This window comes from Ictidomys tridecemlineatus, chromosome 13, assembly GCF_052094955.1.
Source record: "Ictidomys tridecemlineatus isolate mIctTri1 chromosome 13, mIctTri1.hap1, whole genome shotgun sequence".
Classification (NCBI taxonomy): Eukaryota; Metazoa; Chordata; class Mammalia; order Rodentia; family Sciuridae; genus Ictidomys; species Ictidomys tridecemlineatus.
The window spans coordinates 1,996,648-2,009,201 of NC_135489.1; the positions used below are offsets into that span (position 1 = coordinate 1,996,648).

The 12,554-nt window shown below is 47.2% G+C and overlaps 1 long non-coding RNA gene across 1 annotated transcript; it reads left to right on the forward strand.

Moving 5' to 3' along the window:
• Nucleotides 1-4,970: 4,970 nt before the first annotated feature.
• Nucleotides 4,971-11,572, forward strand: LOC144369742 (uncharacterized). Its single transcript, XR_013429452.1, has 3 exons — nucleotides 4,971-5,144; nucleotides 9,414-9,539; nucleotides 9,864-11,572. It is a non-coding gene; the product is annotated as an uncharacterized LOC144369742 (long non-coding RNA).
• The last annotated feature ends 982 nt before the right edge of the window (nucleotides 11,573-12,554 follow it).

Genomic DNA, 12,554 nt, shown 5'->3' on the forward strand with positions numbered 1-12,554 from the left:
GAAGTAATCTGGGCAGGAAGGACTTCATTAACACTTCTTTGGGATGGGCTATCTTCAAATCTGCTGGGGGCTGTTCATTAACACTTCTTTGGGATGGACTCTGGGCCTTGGGCTTTTCTTGAGACTTCATTAACATTCCATGAGTTGTTCTGCGTTTCCCAGAATTCATTCTCAACATGGCCTCCATTTTAGATCTTACTCAATATTAGACCCGATTTACCTAACTACACTGACTACTTAATTTTAAATCTGGCTTCATTCCCCCCTCTAATTTTGGGAACTCCTTACTGCTATAAGGAAAGGGGGCGAAGATCGTTCTGGCTTCTTCAGGCTGAAAAGGGACTGTGTGGGGCAAGCAGTTTGGAGTCCCCTTTAAAAATCAGGTCTATTGAGTGGTCCATGATAGAAGTCCAATTGAGAAGTAATAGGCTGGAGGGCCATTTGAGTGGATGGGTGGTCTATAAGAGAAACAAGAATTCATTAGTACTGGAACCAGATTGATGCAGCAATAAATGCCACAGCACAGGAATATACCAATGAAAATGATGCCAAAGACAGAGACTAACAATGTTTTCCACCAGGAAGTACCAAGAACCAGGAGCTAAGATATTGTTCCCATGACAAAGTTGCTGAGGACATGGCTTCTATCCCAGCATGTAAGTCTTTAAGGATATTTGTCACATTGCCAGAATTGTCAGGGATGTAAACACAACATTTAACTTTTAGGGTTACAGATGTCCTTCCCCTTAAGATACAGTTTAATAATTTAATGTCATCTGGTCTTGCAAAATCCTTTTACTAGTATGACCTCTGTGTCTAATAGAGAAATCTTTAATTCTGTTACTTAGTGCTGGATAACCATACTGGCAAACACTAAGCCTATCTGTGTAGGTTAGAAATAGCTTTAGGCCTCAAACTAAAAACTACTTTGGCAGTTCTCTTTAATAGTTATCAGGCATTCTTGCCTGAGAATCTCTTTTGCAGCCTCCAGTTTACTTATTCTTGGAAGTTACATTTAACTATTATTATTATTATTTAAAATGCCCAGGAATAGCTATGTTTTGGTTTTAACCGTCTTTGCTAAGTGTTTAAGATGAAGCAAGTCAAACTGACTTCTGTTTCTATCTATTGTTAACAATCAGCTGAGTTTCCCTGGGAGTCTTGGGGGAACTTCACAGCAGCTTCTCAGTTCTGCTAGTGCCATTTGCGCTAGGATGGGTCCAGGCCTTGCTTGACCATGTGGCTTCCTTGGAAGCATCAGGGATGTCTCCCTTCTCTGACGACCCTCCTCTTCACAGCAAATGCACTGATTGGCTTTCTGTTCTCCAGTGGTCTCATTAATCTCCCTGATCGGGAGGTTATGTGGCCCAGAGTTGCAAAGCTCTTTGGAGAAGTCCCCTGCTCCCTGGATTCAGACTAACTCAGAGGGCAAGAGCCAAATATTGGTTTTCTTGGCCCTTTTAATTTAACTTTAATTTTAAAACTTAATCTTAAACATCCAGCAAATAAATTTCAACAGCCTTATGTTAAGAGTACTGGGCTTTAATGTCTATCTCTCTATCCTGTAGGTGATAACTCATTATCTTAATCAACCTAGGTTGTGTGTTCTTAAACCAGTATCTCTGCAAAACATTAACAGGAAATCTTTAGACCATTTATAAGAAAACTACAAAATAAAATTAACAAGAGTAAAAACATATTTAGTTCATGTAATAGCTACCTTGAATTTTTGCAGAGTTATACATTATAATCCCCTTTTTGAGATCCTAGTAATCATGACAAAAACCAACTTTTGGACACAACATTAAACGTACTGAAATCTGGCTTACTTCTTTCATAGTCACTTTCACATGTAGTGAGATGGGACATAGAGCCTTATCTCAGGTAAGGCGGGGTTCTTCATAAATCTTAAGTACTATAGTTCTGAAGCTGATCTTTGCTTTTAAGACATCATTTTACAAAGCCTACATAAATTGTTGCTCAAGTTTACATGAATATTAGCTAACACAATGTAATATCACACCTAAAACATGAATTAAAGAAAAGCTGAAAGCTTTTAACCTTTTGTAGAAAAGCAGCAAATTACTTTTGTGTTTTGCAATAAAACCTTTACACAGATTAGGCTCTCATTAACTTAAAAATGTATTTAAATTGTATCTTAGTGTAAAAAGTAACATAGAACTTTACATGTCTTATTGATAACAAGTCCAGTTATAGAACACAAATGATATAAATAAATCTCCAACATGTTTTTCTTTTAAGCCTAAAATTACCATACAACTTTAGAACACTAGCTTGATATAATGCTCTTTTAAAGCTTCTACCTTACAGACTTGTATACCTGGAAGATATGAACACATTAATAGCACCACAATTACATTGATGTTTTTACATTAACCAAGTTTAGCTTTTAAAGAAATAACATAGCACAATTCTCTAAAACAACTGTACTTGTTTAACCAGCTGTTTAATTTCTTTAAGATTACTTGCTCAAAAACTTACACATATAACCAACTTACACAGACCTTCTTTATCACTTACTAAAAACCCTCTTATTTACTTAATCACATAGACTCTTATCCAGAAACACATTTTCCCTCTATTAAATCCATACCTAGACCCTTTTAATTTTTCTTTTCCATCTGTTAACCTCCTTTTTGTTTACATTTTGAAACAATACTTATAAATTTCTGAATTTAAGCAGATTATTTCGTAGACATAAACATTTTATTAGGGTCTTTTTTGAACACCTAGAAAAACTTATAAGCTTAATTTTAAAGACATCTTTACTTTTATCTGTTTACCCAATTTAAATTGAACCATTTGAATCACGTGAATCAAAGATATTTGGATCCATTCTTTTAATTTTTCATGAGCGCTCCTCATATATCTGCCAATTATCATATCACTGCATGATATATGGACATACACACATACAGACATACAGACATACAACACATAACACAAGTGTAACACATAACACAATAGTAAAGGCCTTGTAGCTTTTCTCAGGTGAAATCTCCATTGCAATGTTTAAAAACTCCACAGTTGATCAAAAATAGAACTTATCAGGAAAACATTAACTTGTAGGTAGGATCAAAATCATGAGCTCAAAAAAATATAGAATCTAAGAAAAAGCAAGAGTCCTAGAAAAAAACGACTGGCCAGTAAACAGTAAATGCCATACAATTTACTCTTTGGCTTAATCTAGTTTGAGCTCAGGTAAAAGTCACCTTTACATTTCCCCCCCCCCCTTGAGCCTCAGAAGTCTCCTACTGAGCTCCAGGCTTCTTCTATTTGCATTTCAACTTAAGTCCTGGATGAGGTCTGGAAGGAAATGGGAAAACTGGAATTCTGAGCAGAAACCTCATGCCTAAGACATTTTAACCGTAAGTCACAATTTTCAGGTTTGGATGTTGAAAATTATGATACAAGTTTAAGACACAATTCTCAAAATTTCATACTTTACATCTTCCTACACTAGAAAAACTTGTTCACACAAAACTGAAAATAGGATCCTACTTGATAATATAAAAGCTACCATCAGAAGAAATTCCTTTAGGATCATTAAGCCACTTCCTTCTGGGTGAGGCGGCAATGTTCTAGCATCCTTTGGAAAGATTGAGATGCCAAGGCTGAGAACAGCCTCTGCCGCAGTCATGAGCCACATACAATGACACTCTGAAGGCATTGAAGGAATAATAAAACAAGCTCAGTGAAGTCGTGCGTAGGCTTTGGCTGAAAATTCACAGCCTATTGGGTTGGATTTTCTTAATAGCACTTTCAAAGATCTTGATGGCCTAAAAACACAGGTTTTCTGAACTAAGATCACAGGTTCATTTAATAAATAAGGAAAGACATGTTAAATAGAGGAAGAAGAGCTGTCGATACCAGGAATCCTCCCTAGGCAGCGGCCACCTCCGTTCCTGCTGAACCCTTCCTTTATTTCACTAAAATGAGCAGGCGCCGGGACTTTGGCTTCCCTTTCTTCCTGACCTACAAAGCTATGGAGGGTTTTTCCTCTTTGGTTTTAAGAATACGCCGCGAGTGCTGTGTTCGGATCTGGACTGGATCCTACAGACTGAGGGGTCGCAGGCTTGGTCTCAAGTCAGCAGTATGCAGAGGTGGACTTTTGAAGAAATCACTGGACTGTGAGGGCCTCACCCTGTATCAATCCACTTCATGGACTCATGGTTCGAATGGTCTAGAAGGAGGCGGTGGACGCAGGGGGGGGGGCTCAGCTGGAAGGAGTGGGTCACTAGAGACGTGCCTGGAAGACCCTCTGGTCCCTGGCCTTCCTCTCTCTCTGCCTCCGGGCTGCCTGGGCCGAGAAGGCCTCTCTTCCACACCCTTGTGTCAGGATGTGCGGCTTCACCTCAGGCCCAAAGCCACGGAACCGGCTGACCACCAGCTAAACCTCTGAAACCCTGAGCCCAAAGAAAGCTTCTCCTTTAGGTTGGTTTTGTCAGATATTTGGTCTCAGGATCAAAAAACTGGCTAGAGCACTGGACATAATCTCGTGTCCATGCAGAGACATCCTCCAGGGGCGAGACCCCACACTGACACTCTGGGAAGGCTCCATCTCAAGACGCTGCTGCTCTGAGAGCTCGGCGCTAGGAGGAGACCCCAGGGGCTGAGGGAGAGCCAGCAGGGTGCACCAGAGGCAGCCCGGAGCCCCTTCCTGAGCATCGCCTGCACAGCACTGCTGCCCCCGTCCCAGGAGGACCAAGGGAGCCGCCGGTCAGGAGGAGCGCCCCTGTCCAGAGGAAGGCCTGTCTGTGCTACCCTGAGAGGAGCATCCGCATGACCCGCCTCCCACCTGAGGGAAGCCCCTCCGCCCGTCCAGTAACGACCCGACCCGGGCCCTCACTGCCGCAGTGCTTCCTGCAGGGCCCCTGGGTGGCCCACTCACTTCCCCACACATTTCATTACAGAACTTCTCATAGAACTTGGAAGTCCCCTGTGCGGACTTGATGACTCAGTGCAGCGTAAACAGCTGGCGTCTCCCAGCAAAGCCGCCCCCACTGGACCTCCCACACAGCCCCCAGCAGGAAGCCTCCCTCCGTGATGTCCACACGTCTGAGGCTCCGTCCCCTGCGCAGTGGACCTCACGCTGCCTTTCAGGCCATCCAAAGGCTTTTGCGGTAAGTGTGTTCATCTCCTCTGATCCGATTTCTGCAGTTTTTCTGTGACTCTGAATGCCAGCCTCAACCCTGTGCTTACATTCTCTCAGATTATCATGTGCTTCCTGCTTGCCTGCCTCCAGAGGAGTCGTTTTGTCTGCTAATGATCGATTTCCTCTTCCTGTACAAACATGCAGATCCTCCTGAGCCTTTCATAAGTCGTCTCAGGCACAGTCATGGCTGTGACACAGCCCGAGGGTGGGGACTGAGGCTTCTCTCCTGGAATGCGTCCCTTTGGACAAGTGTCTGAGTTGAGCATCTGCCAGCTGCTCTGCTCATATAGAAATTCTCCCCCCTTTTCCTCCTCAGTCCCTCTTGAAGATTAATCATCTTCTCTCAGATCTGGAAAGGATATCTCAATTACTGCTGCGTCTCCAGGGCCCAGCACACAGGGGTATGTAGCAGGGATCAAGCCATCAGTCATTCAAGGGCAGAGAGTAGCCTACTTCTGAATGGAATTGAAGGAAAGTGAAACAAGCAGAGAGATGCTCCATCAGGAAGTCAAATTCTCTTCTGCACCAGTTAGGAAACTCCCACGTCTGCCTGGTAATGCCATAGGAGACGTCAGCCTCCTGTTCAAAAACCAGTCAGAAAAAAATGTACTCAGAGCAGCAAAGTCCAATCAATGTGTCTTTGGGTTATTTTATTAAATTGGAATATTGTATTAAAAGAATAGATGAAGCCTTAGTAGTTATGTCTAAGGCCTATGAAGGAAACGTGAAGGTTGTCAGAATCGAGGTGGGATAAACGGAGCAGAAGATGTAAGACCACGCAGGGAGGTCGCATGGACAGGTTCTGCCAGCACCCTGGACCCCACTCACAGAGGACTCTAGGAGCCCGCGCAAGGCCACCATGCCCACAGGCACCACTGCTGGCCAGTGTCTGTGCCCCTTAGACAAGGATCCCTGGCCACTCACTCACGTGGCAAAGAGCCCTGCTTCGACATCGATGCAACCTTCTTCATTGTAAAAAGTCGCCCTGCCTCAGTCTCTCTGGAGAAGCACAGAGCCTCCTGACCCACATTCCCTTGCCATGCTGGGTCCAAATGAGCGCCATCACCCCCTGGAGAATCTCTCTCCCGTTGGTCATCATCATTATTATTATTATTATTTAGTCCGACAGGTCAAACCCACATTGATTCAAGATTAAAGATCAACTTTAAAAGCAAAATTGTATTTATCTTTTAGAAAAATTGGGAACATTTCCATTTCCGTTTATGAGATTAGCCCAATACTAAAAGCAAAACTGAATCATGACATGAAAAGAGTATTCTCACATGCTGATGGGTAAAGAACTGGGGGTTGTCACTCCTGCCTTTATATAAGTAAAAAATGGACAGGATGGAAAACCAGAGTTTTCTCCACCCGTCGCATACCTGAGGTTGCAGGGAAATGAGCACCACAGACGTCGGGAGTGAGTCCAGGAAGTGCCACTGAAGATCTGCTCCTGGAGCGAGGGCCGAAGCCATTAACAGCCAGACGTGCCATGGTGCTCTGATGAGGTGCAGAGGCCCACCTGACACACCTGACACACCTGACACACCTGAGCACAGGCACAGCTCGGGCCTGCAGACACACAGGGACCACCACGCCTTTTGCTCCAAATCCCCAAAATGTCCATGAAGGATCCCCTTGTGGTGGGGAGGCAGAAAGAGCCATCACACTGAAGTGTATCCGGAAACCTCGGGACCACAGCCTCCCCGGAGAAGAGGGTGCCAGAGCCTTGGACCAGGAGGGGAGGCCATCCCCACTCCAGAGACCGGTCATCTTGTCACCTAGAGGATGAGGACGCAGACAGACACTGCGGCCACTAGAGCCAGTAGGTGACAGAGGAGAAAGCAGGACCATGGAGGAACTTGCCCAGTCTCAGTCCAAGAGCTGGCCCACAGCATACAGGGACTCTCCTGGAAGAGCCGGCTGTGGCTGAGGGAGCTCCCTGTGGTCACACAGAGCTTCCTGAGTGACCCAGGAGCACTGGACTGTGACCTGTTAACAACAGGGCCGCATCAAGACTTCAACCAGGGGTGCAGGTTCAAGAATGTCACTTCAACTTCTTTATTCATGGTTCAGCCATCCAAGTGGAGTCCAGAATTTAAAGGATCCCAAATCATGTGACATCAGAATGCGTGTACAAGAGTAACACATGGTCATCTGAATCCTTTTCCAATAAGAAGTTCAGATTCAGAACATGGAGAGCCTCTATCAACTTTGAATTTTTTCCAATGTCAGGCAGAAGATGAAGCTCGCCACAGTTTGATAATCACGTTTTAGAGCACCATTTTATATTCCTTATCGATGGATTAAAGAACTTACAAACTGAAAGTGGTTTTGCATATATGCCAGGACAAGTGGTTTCCTGGTGTGCAGTATGCTGAGGACACGGCAGCATTTGCTCAGGCAGGAAAGCAAGAGTCTCTAGGGTTGTGCCTTTTCCTACTGTCCCTATTTATGTATTCCCTATAGGGTATCTACAAGGACACTGTGGCATAGATCTGTATGTACACGTGTGTGTGTGTGTGTGTGTGTGTGTGTGTGTGTGTGTGTTATATGAAAAGTCATGAAATAGGAGCGGCTTTCTGTTGCGATGGCATGTGGAGAACCCAGACATGGCTGTTTTCATGCTCTGGCTCCAGAAGCCGACCTCAGGGCAGAAAGCCGGGGTAGAGCCCCCACGTGACAGTTACTGTGCATCAACTTACCACTTGACTGAGGTGTGCCAGGCTGCAGTGCTGGCTGACATTCTCCTGGGAGAACTCTGTGGACTTAAGGCCCCTGAGAAGTTGCACAGTGGTCTACAGAGGATGGGCAGGTGGGCCTCGGTCATTAGCCTGTTTCCACCCCCAGAGGGGGCCTAGAAGGGGTCCCCTGGCCCCAGCTTCCTCACAGAGCCCTCCCCTGTGGAGGGAGCTTTTGAGTGTGGAAGAAAGGAAAGTAAGAGGCGCGTGGAGGTCAGACCTTCACGTGCATAGCTCAGTCGGTAGAGTCTTGCCTCCCATGCACGAGGCCCTGGTTCATACCCAGCTCCACAGAAAGAAAACAGAAAACTTGACGTCTTGTCCCCATCGTAACTTTTAACAGCAACTCTGAAGAGAAACCCATGGGTCATCAAGTTACCATCGTCAGCAGAGGAACCTCGCCCTGGGTGATCCTCCTAGAGGATGTCGACGTCGCTGATGACTTTCCATTGGCTTTCAAACTTGGGTCCACCCAATTTTACTTCAAGACTGAAGAGATCAAAAATGCTCTCCTCCAGCTCTGATGGAGAATGGATCTGACCACACACTTTCCCTCAGTGGGTGGAGACCCCAGGGGCATTCCGGGTGAGACACTTCCTGAGGAAAGCAGGTGAAGAAGGCACCCACAGCGGGGTTGGGCGGAGCAGGTTACGCCCACCTCCTCTGCTGCTGCTGCTGGGTTTCCCCTGGGGTTGTCTGAGCCCACGGGCAGGTGGCAGCCTACGCTGAGCGTCTGTCAGTGGGATTTCACAACAGTTCTCAGCAGAGCAAGGCCCTGCCTTGAGACGGTCAAGCAAACCCACAATTCATTCACAGCCCCGCAATCGAGTATCAGCCTCCATGTGTTCAGACGTCTCTCACTTGACGTCTCTGGCCCAAGTGACGAGGTCCCGGTGTGGCCCTGATCTCCACCACTAGTCTTAATTCTGCAGACACGTAGCGTAACCGTGTGTCCTGCGTGCTGCACTCAGTCCTCATGCCAGGGGCCTCTGGCTATTCTCATCAGGGTCAGGAGGGTCGATGCGAACAAGACCCTCCTGTTTATGGCTAGTTCCTTCATCCTTCACAGTCAGTTCAGCCACACTTAAAGCTCTGTCTCACATTCTCTTTGAGAATCTTAAATATGTCACTCTGCTGTCTTTGACTTATAGTGTTGCTGCGAAAGTCTGATGTCACTCTAATGTGCTTTCTTCTTTGTAAGTGACCTGGTCATTTTGCCTAGGTGGCCACTCCATTTTTAATCTTTTTGTTAAAAATTCAATAGCTTTGGGAGATTACATGTCAGAAGTCTTGATTTTGTGTAGAATTTTCTAAGTATACAGAATGTTCTAGTAATTAGGCTCAGACCTTCTTGCAGCCCAAGGAAGTGTACATGAAGCACAGTTGTCCTCTTCTGTTCCTTGAGTGTTTTTACCTTTTCCTATGGTTGCATATTTGATATTGACGTTCTTTGCTCGTGCCTTATCTCTCCTTCAATCCTCACAATAACCTTGCAGATAGAACATCATTCAAGAGGGGAAACCTGGGGCCCTGGAGAGGTAACTTAGAGGAGTAGGAAAATGTAAGGAGGATAACACAAACAACAATCGTGCGACTTAAAACATCACCATGAGATGAAGCAGGTAAGTTCCCTGTGCCCTCCGTCCCTCGCAGGCTCACAGTTCAGGAGCTGCCAGCTGACATGAGTGGGGCTCATGGCCAAGTGCGGCAGCACCCAGGACGGACCCCTGGCCGCTGCTGCTGAGTCTGCCAACTGGAGATGTTTGGTTCCGTGGCTCAGCCTTCTGGTTTAGCAGAGCACTTGGTAGTGTCCTTAAATCTGCTGCCAGAACTATTAAAAGACCCCCAGGGTGTTTTCAATGTTCTCTTGCGGGTTTTTCCAGGCCCTGCCCCCTCACTAAGGCAATGATCAGCCTCAACTCAGTCTGCTCCTCTCTTGATGGCAGTTCACGGGGAAGAAGCTCAGCTCCGGGAACACGTTTGCAGTCCAGTCCAGCCCCGTCGAGGAGGACACCGGTGCACTGCTGGAGGCCAGCGCTCTCCCACACCTCCTTGAGATCTTCAGACCAGTGGCACAGATGGCCCCAGCTGGGACGAGGGGCCTCCATCCCCAGCCACGTGGCACACACTGGAGCACCAGGGTCCCCAGGTGAATTACTTCTGGTCCCAGAAGCCCTTCCTGTGCCTCCCTGGAGACCACTAAAACAGCAAGAGGTGAAGACCTGAAGGTGGTCCGTGCCAGAAGTCTGCCAGTGGCCCCAGCAGTGACCCCTGATCGTCAGTGACCCATGATAGTGGTCCCTGCTAGTGGCCCGTGCTTGTAGTGCACTTGTGAGGGAGACCACTGTGCTGCTGTCTCTGGAGCACAGCCAGAGTGGGAGTCAAAAGGGGACAGGGAGAGTAAGCAGGGAGCCCTGGAGAATGGCACTGGGTGGACAGAACCCCATGGACGTAGGCAGCCACCTGTCCTGGGTCCCAGACGATGTGAGAGTGCAGCCAGTCACTGCTTTGTGATGGGGACATGCCCTGGGAAACATGCTCAGGTGGTGTGGTCTGCTGCGGGGCCAGGCTGTACCATGTGGCCACCATCTATGTGGAGTCCTTCATTGACCAAGGGTCACTGTGCAGCACATGACTGGACAGTCAAAAATTAATCAAAGATAATTGAATCATTAAAATCATAAAATATGAAATTGTTCTAGGAAAATTGAATCAGTTACAATTAAAAAAGAAAAAGAAAATATAAAGTAATAACATAAAATTGAGGTTATGAAAAATTTACCCAAAGCATTAGAATCTTGGACTCCGTATTATTCATTGGTAGATTCAATCAAATTCTGGAAACAATAGTTCAGGGGTCATGTAAAATATCATTCAAGTGTTGCAGTTCCTTGAGAATCTGTCCACAAGTTTTCTGGTTTTTCTCATCCCAAGAAAAGAAAAGAAGGGGCTGGGGATATGGCTCAAGTAGTAGAGCGCTCGCCTGGCATGCGTGAGGCACTGGGTTCGGTTCGATCCTCAGCACCACATAAAAATGAAATAAAGATATTGTGTCCGCCTAAAAGCTAAAAAGATATTTAAAAAAAAGAAAAGGAAAGAACATATTCAGCATCCAAAGAGCCTTGTCAGAGACAGAGCACATTCTGTGAGCTGAATAATGGCCATTGCCCAAACCCCGATTTAGAAAGTCCAGTACGGCCAAAGACTGCCTCTCATTACGGCGACCATATCAGAGACTCATGCTACTGCTGTTCCCCCAGCTCAGGCTCAGCAGTCCTAGGGCCGCAGGTGTCAGATTGTATCAGCAAATAACAGTCTTCAAATACCAGTCCTTGTTGTCTGAAGATTCAATGTTACATATTCAAATAATCACCATTTAGTGAACATTTCTCAAGAACTTTTTCAAAATGAATACCATGTACCTGATGTTCTAGAGTCTGTGAACTTGAATATAAAATTGTATTTAATGGTGAAGTTAAAGTTCCACTGCAACCCTAAAAACCAAAGGAAAGACTGACTGGGTGCTGGCTGTGGGTAGAGTCGAGTCATCAGTGCTCAGCACTGGGTTTGAGTCACTCGCCACCAGGGCCCTGATCACACCTAGCTGAAGCTGTTCTGAACACTCCTCTCCCTACAACTGACATCCCGCACTCACGGGACACGTGCAAGGGACAGCCTACTCAGATCTGAAATCTGATTTCCAGTCTCCTGGAAGCACACAATTCTCCCTGGGAAGTACATTGGTGCCCACTCTGGATTGTTCTGGGGTAGGGCATAGGAGTCTGGGAGATTTCAGAAGATAAGGGGCATCGTGGCTGCAGGTGGTGGTCCAGGCGGGGCTCCACAGGCGTAGCTGATGGTGGGCCACCAGCAGGTCCACTGGAGTCTGCTGGAGAGGGCTGGTGCGATTCCTGAGCCAGGGCTGGCTCCTGATGGGAGAGGACGAGGATGCTGCCATCCGCCCGGCCACCCTCATGAGGGAGCTTCTTAGGTGGTCAGGCAGAAGCTGTGACTGAGCATCACCAGCACTGGAAGCTGTGTGACGGGATCCGTTGGACGTGTCCCTGACGGCTGAGGGATGTGCAGGCGCTGGTGGAAGGGTTCTTCAGGAGGAGTCTGTGGGGCTTGTTTGGGGCAGCCCAGGAGACCAAGGAAAGTACATCCGTGCAGTGGGCTTCAGCCCGTCCCCGGAGGGCTCAGAGGAACCAAAGGCAGAGAGGGCCCAGTCGTGCGTGCTCCTCTGCCTGACCCGGGTCATCCTTCTCTCCTGCCCCCGGGGTCTGAGTTCCTGGCATCAGGCCCTGAGTGTGCCCTGGGACTCCCCTGGCTCTGGGCCCCCAGGCTCAGGAGTGGGAGATTCTAATTCATCTCCTCCTGTAGATCTAAATGTTCCCCTTGGCCCCGTGTCTCTGCAGCCCTGGTGGACACACCACAAGCGTGGCCTTCCAACTGACACTGTCACTCAGTGCAGTCCTCTCTCCAGGGTCCTGCTGCCGGCAGCCATGGACAAGCAGAATCCTTCTTTTTCCCTGTCTGTGTCAAGGCCCCGTGGTCTCCTCAGGGCTGCCAGGTTCCCTGTGGCAAGGCTGGCTTTGGGCCTGTGTGTCTAGACCGGGTAGCTGGGCATCTGGAACGGG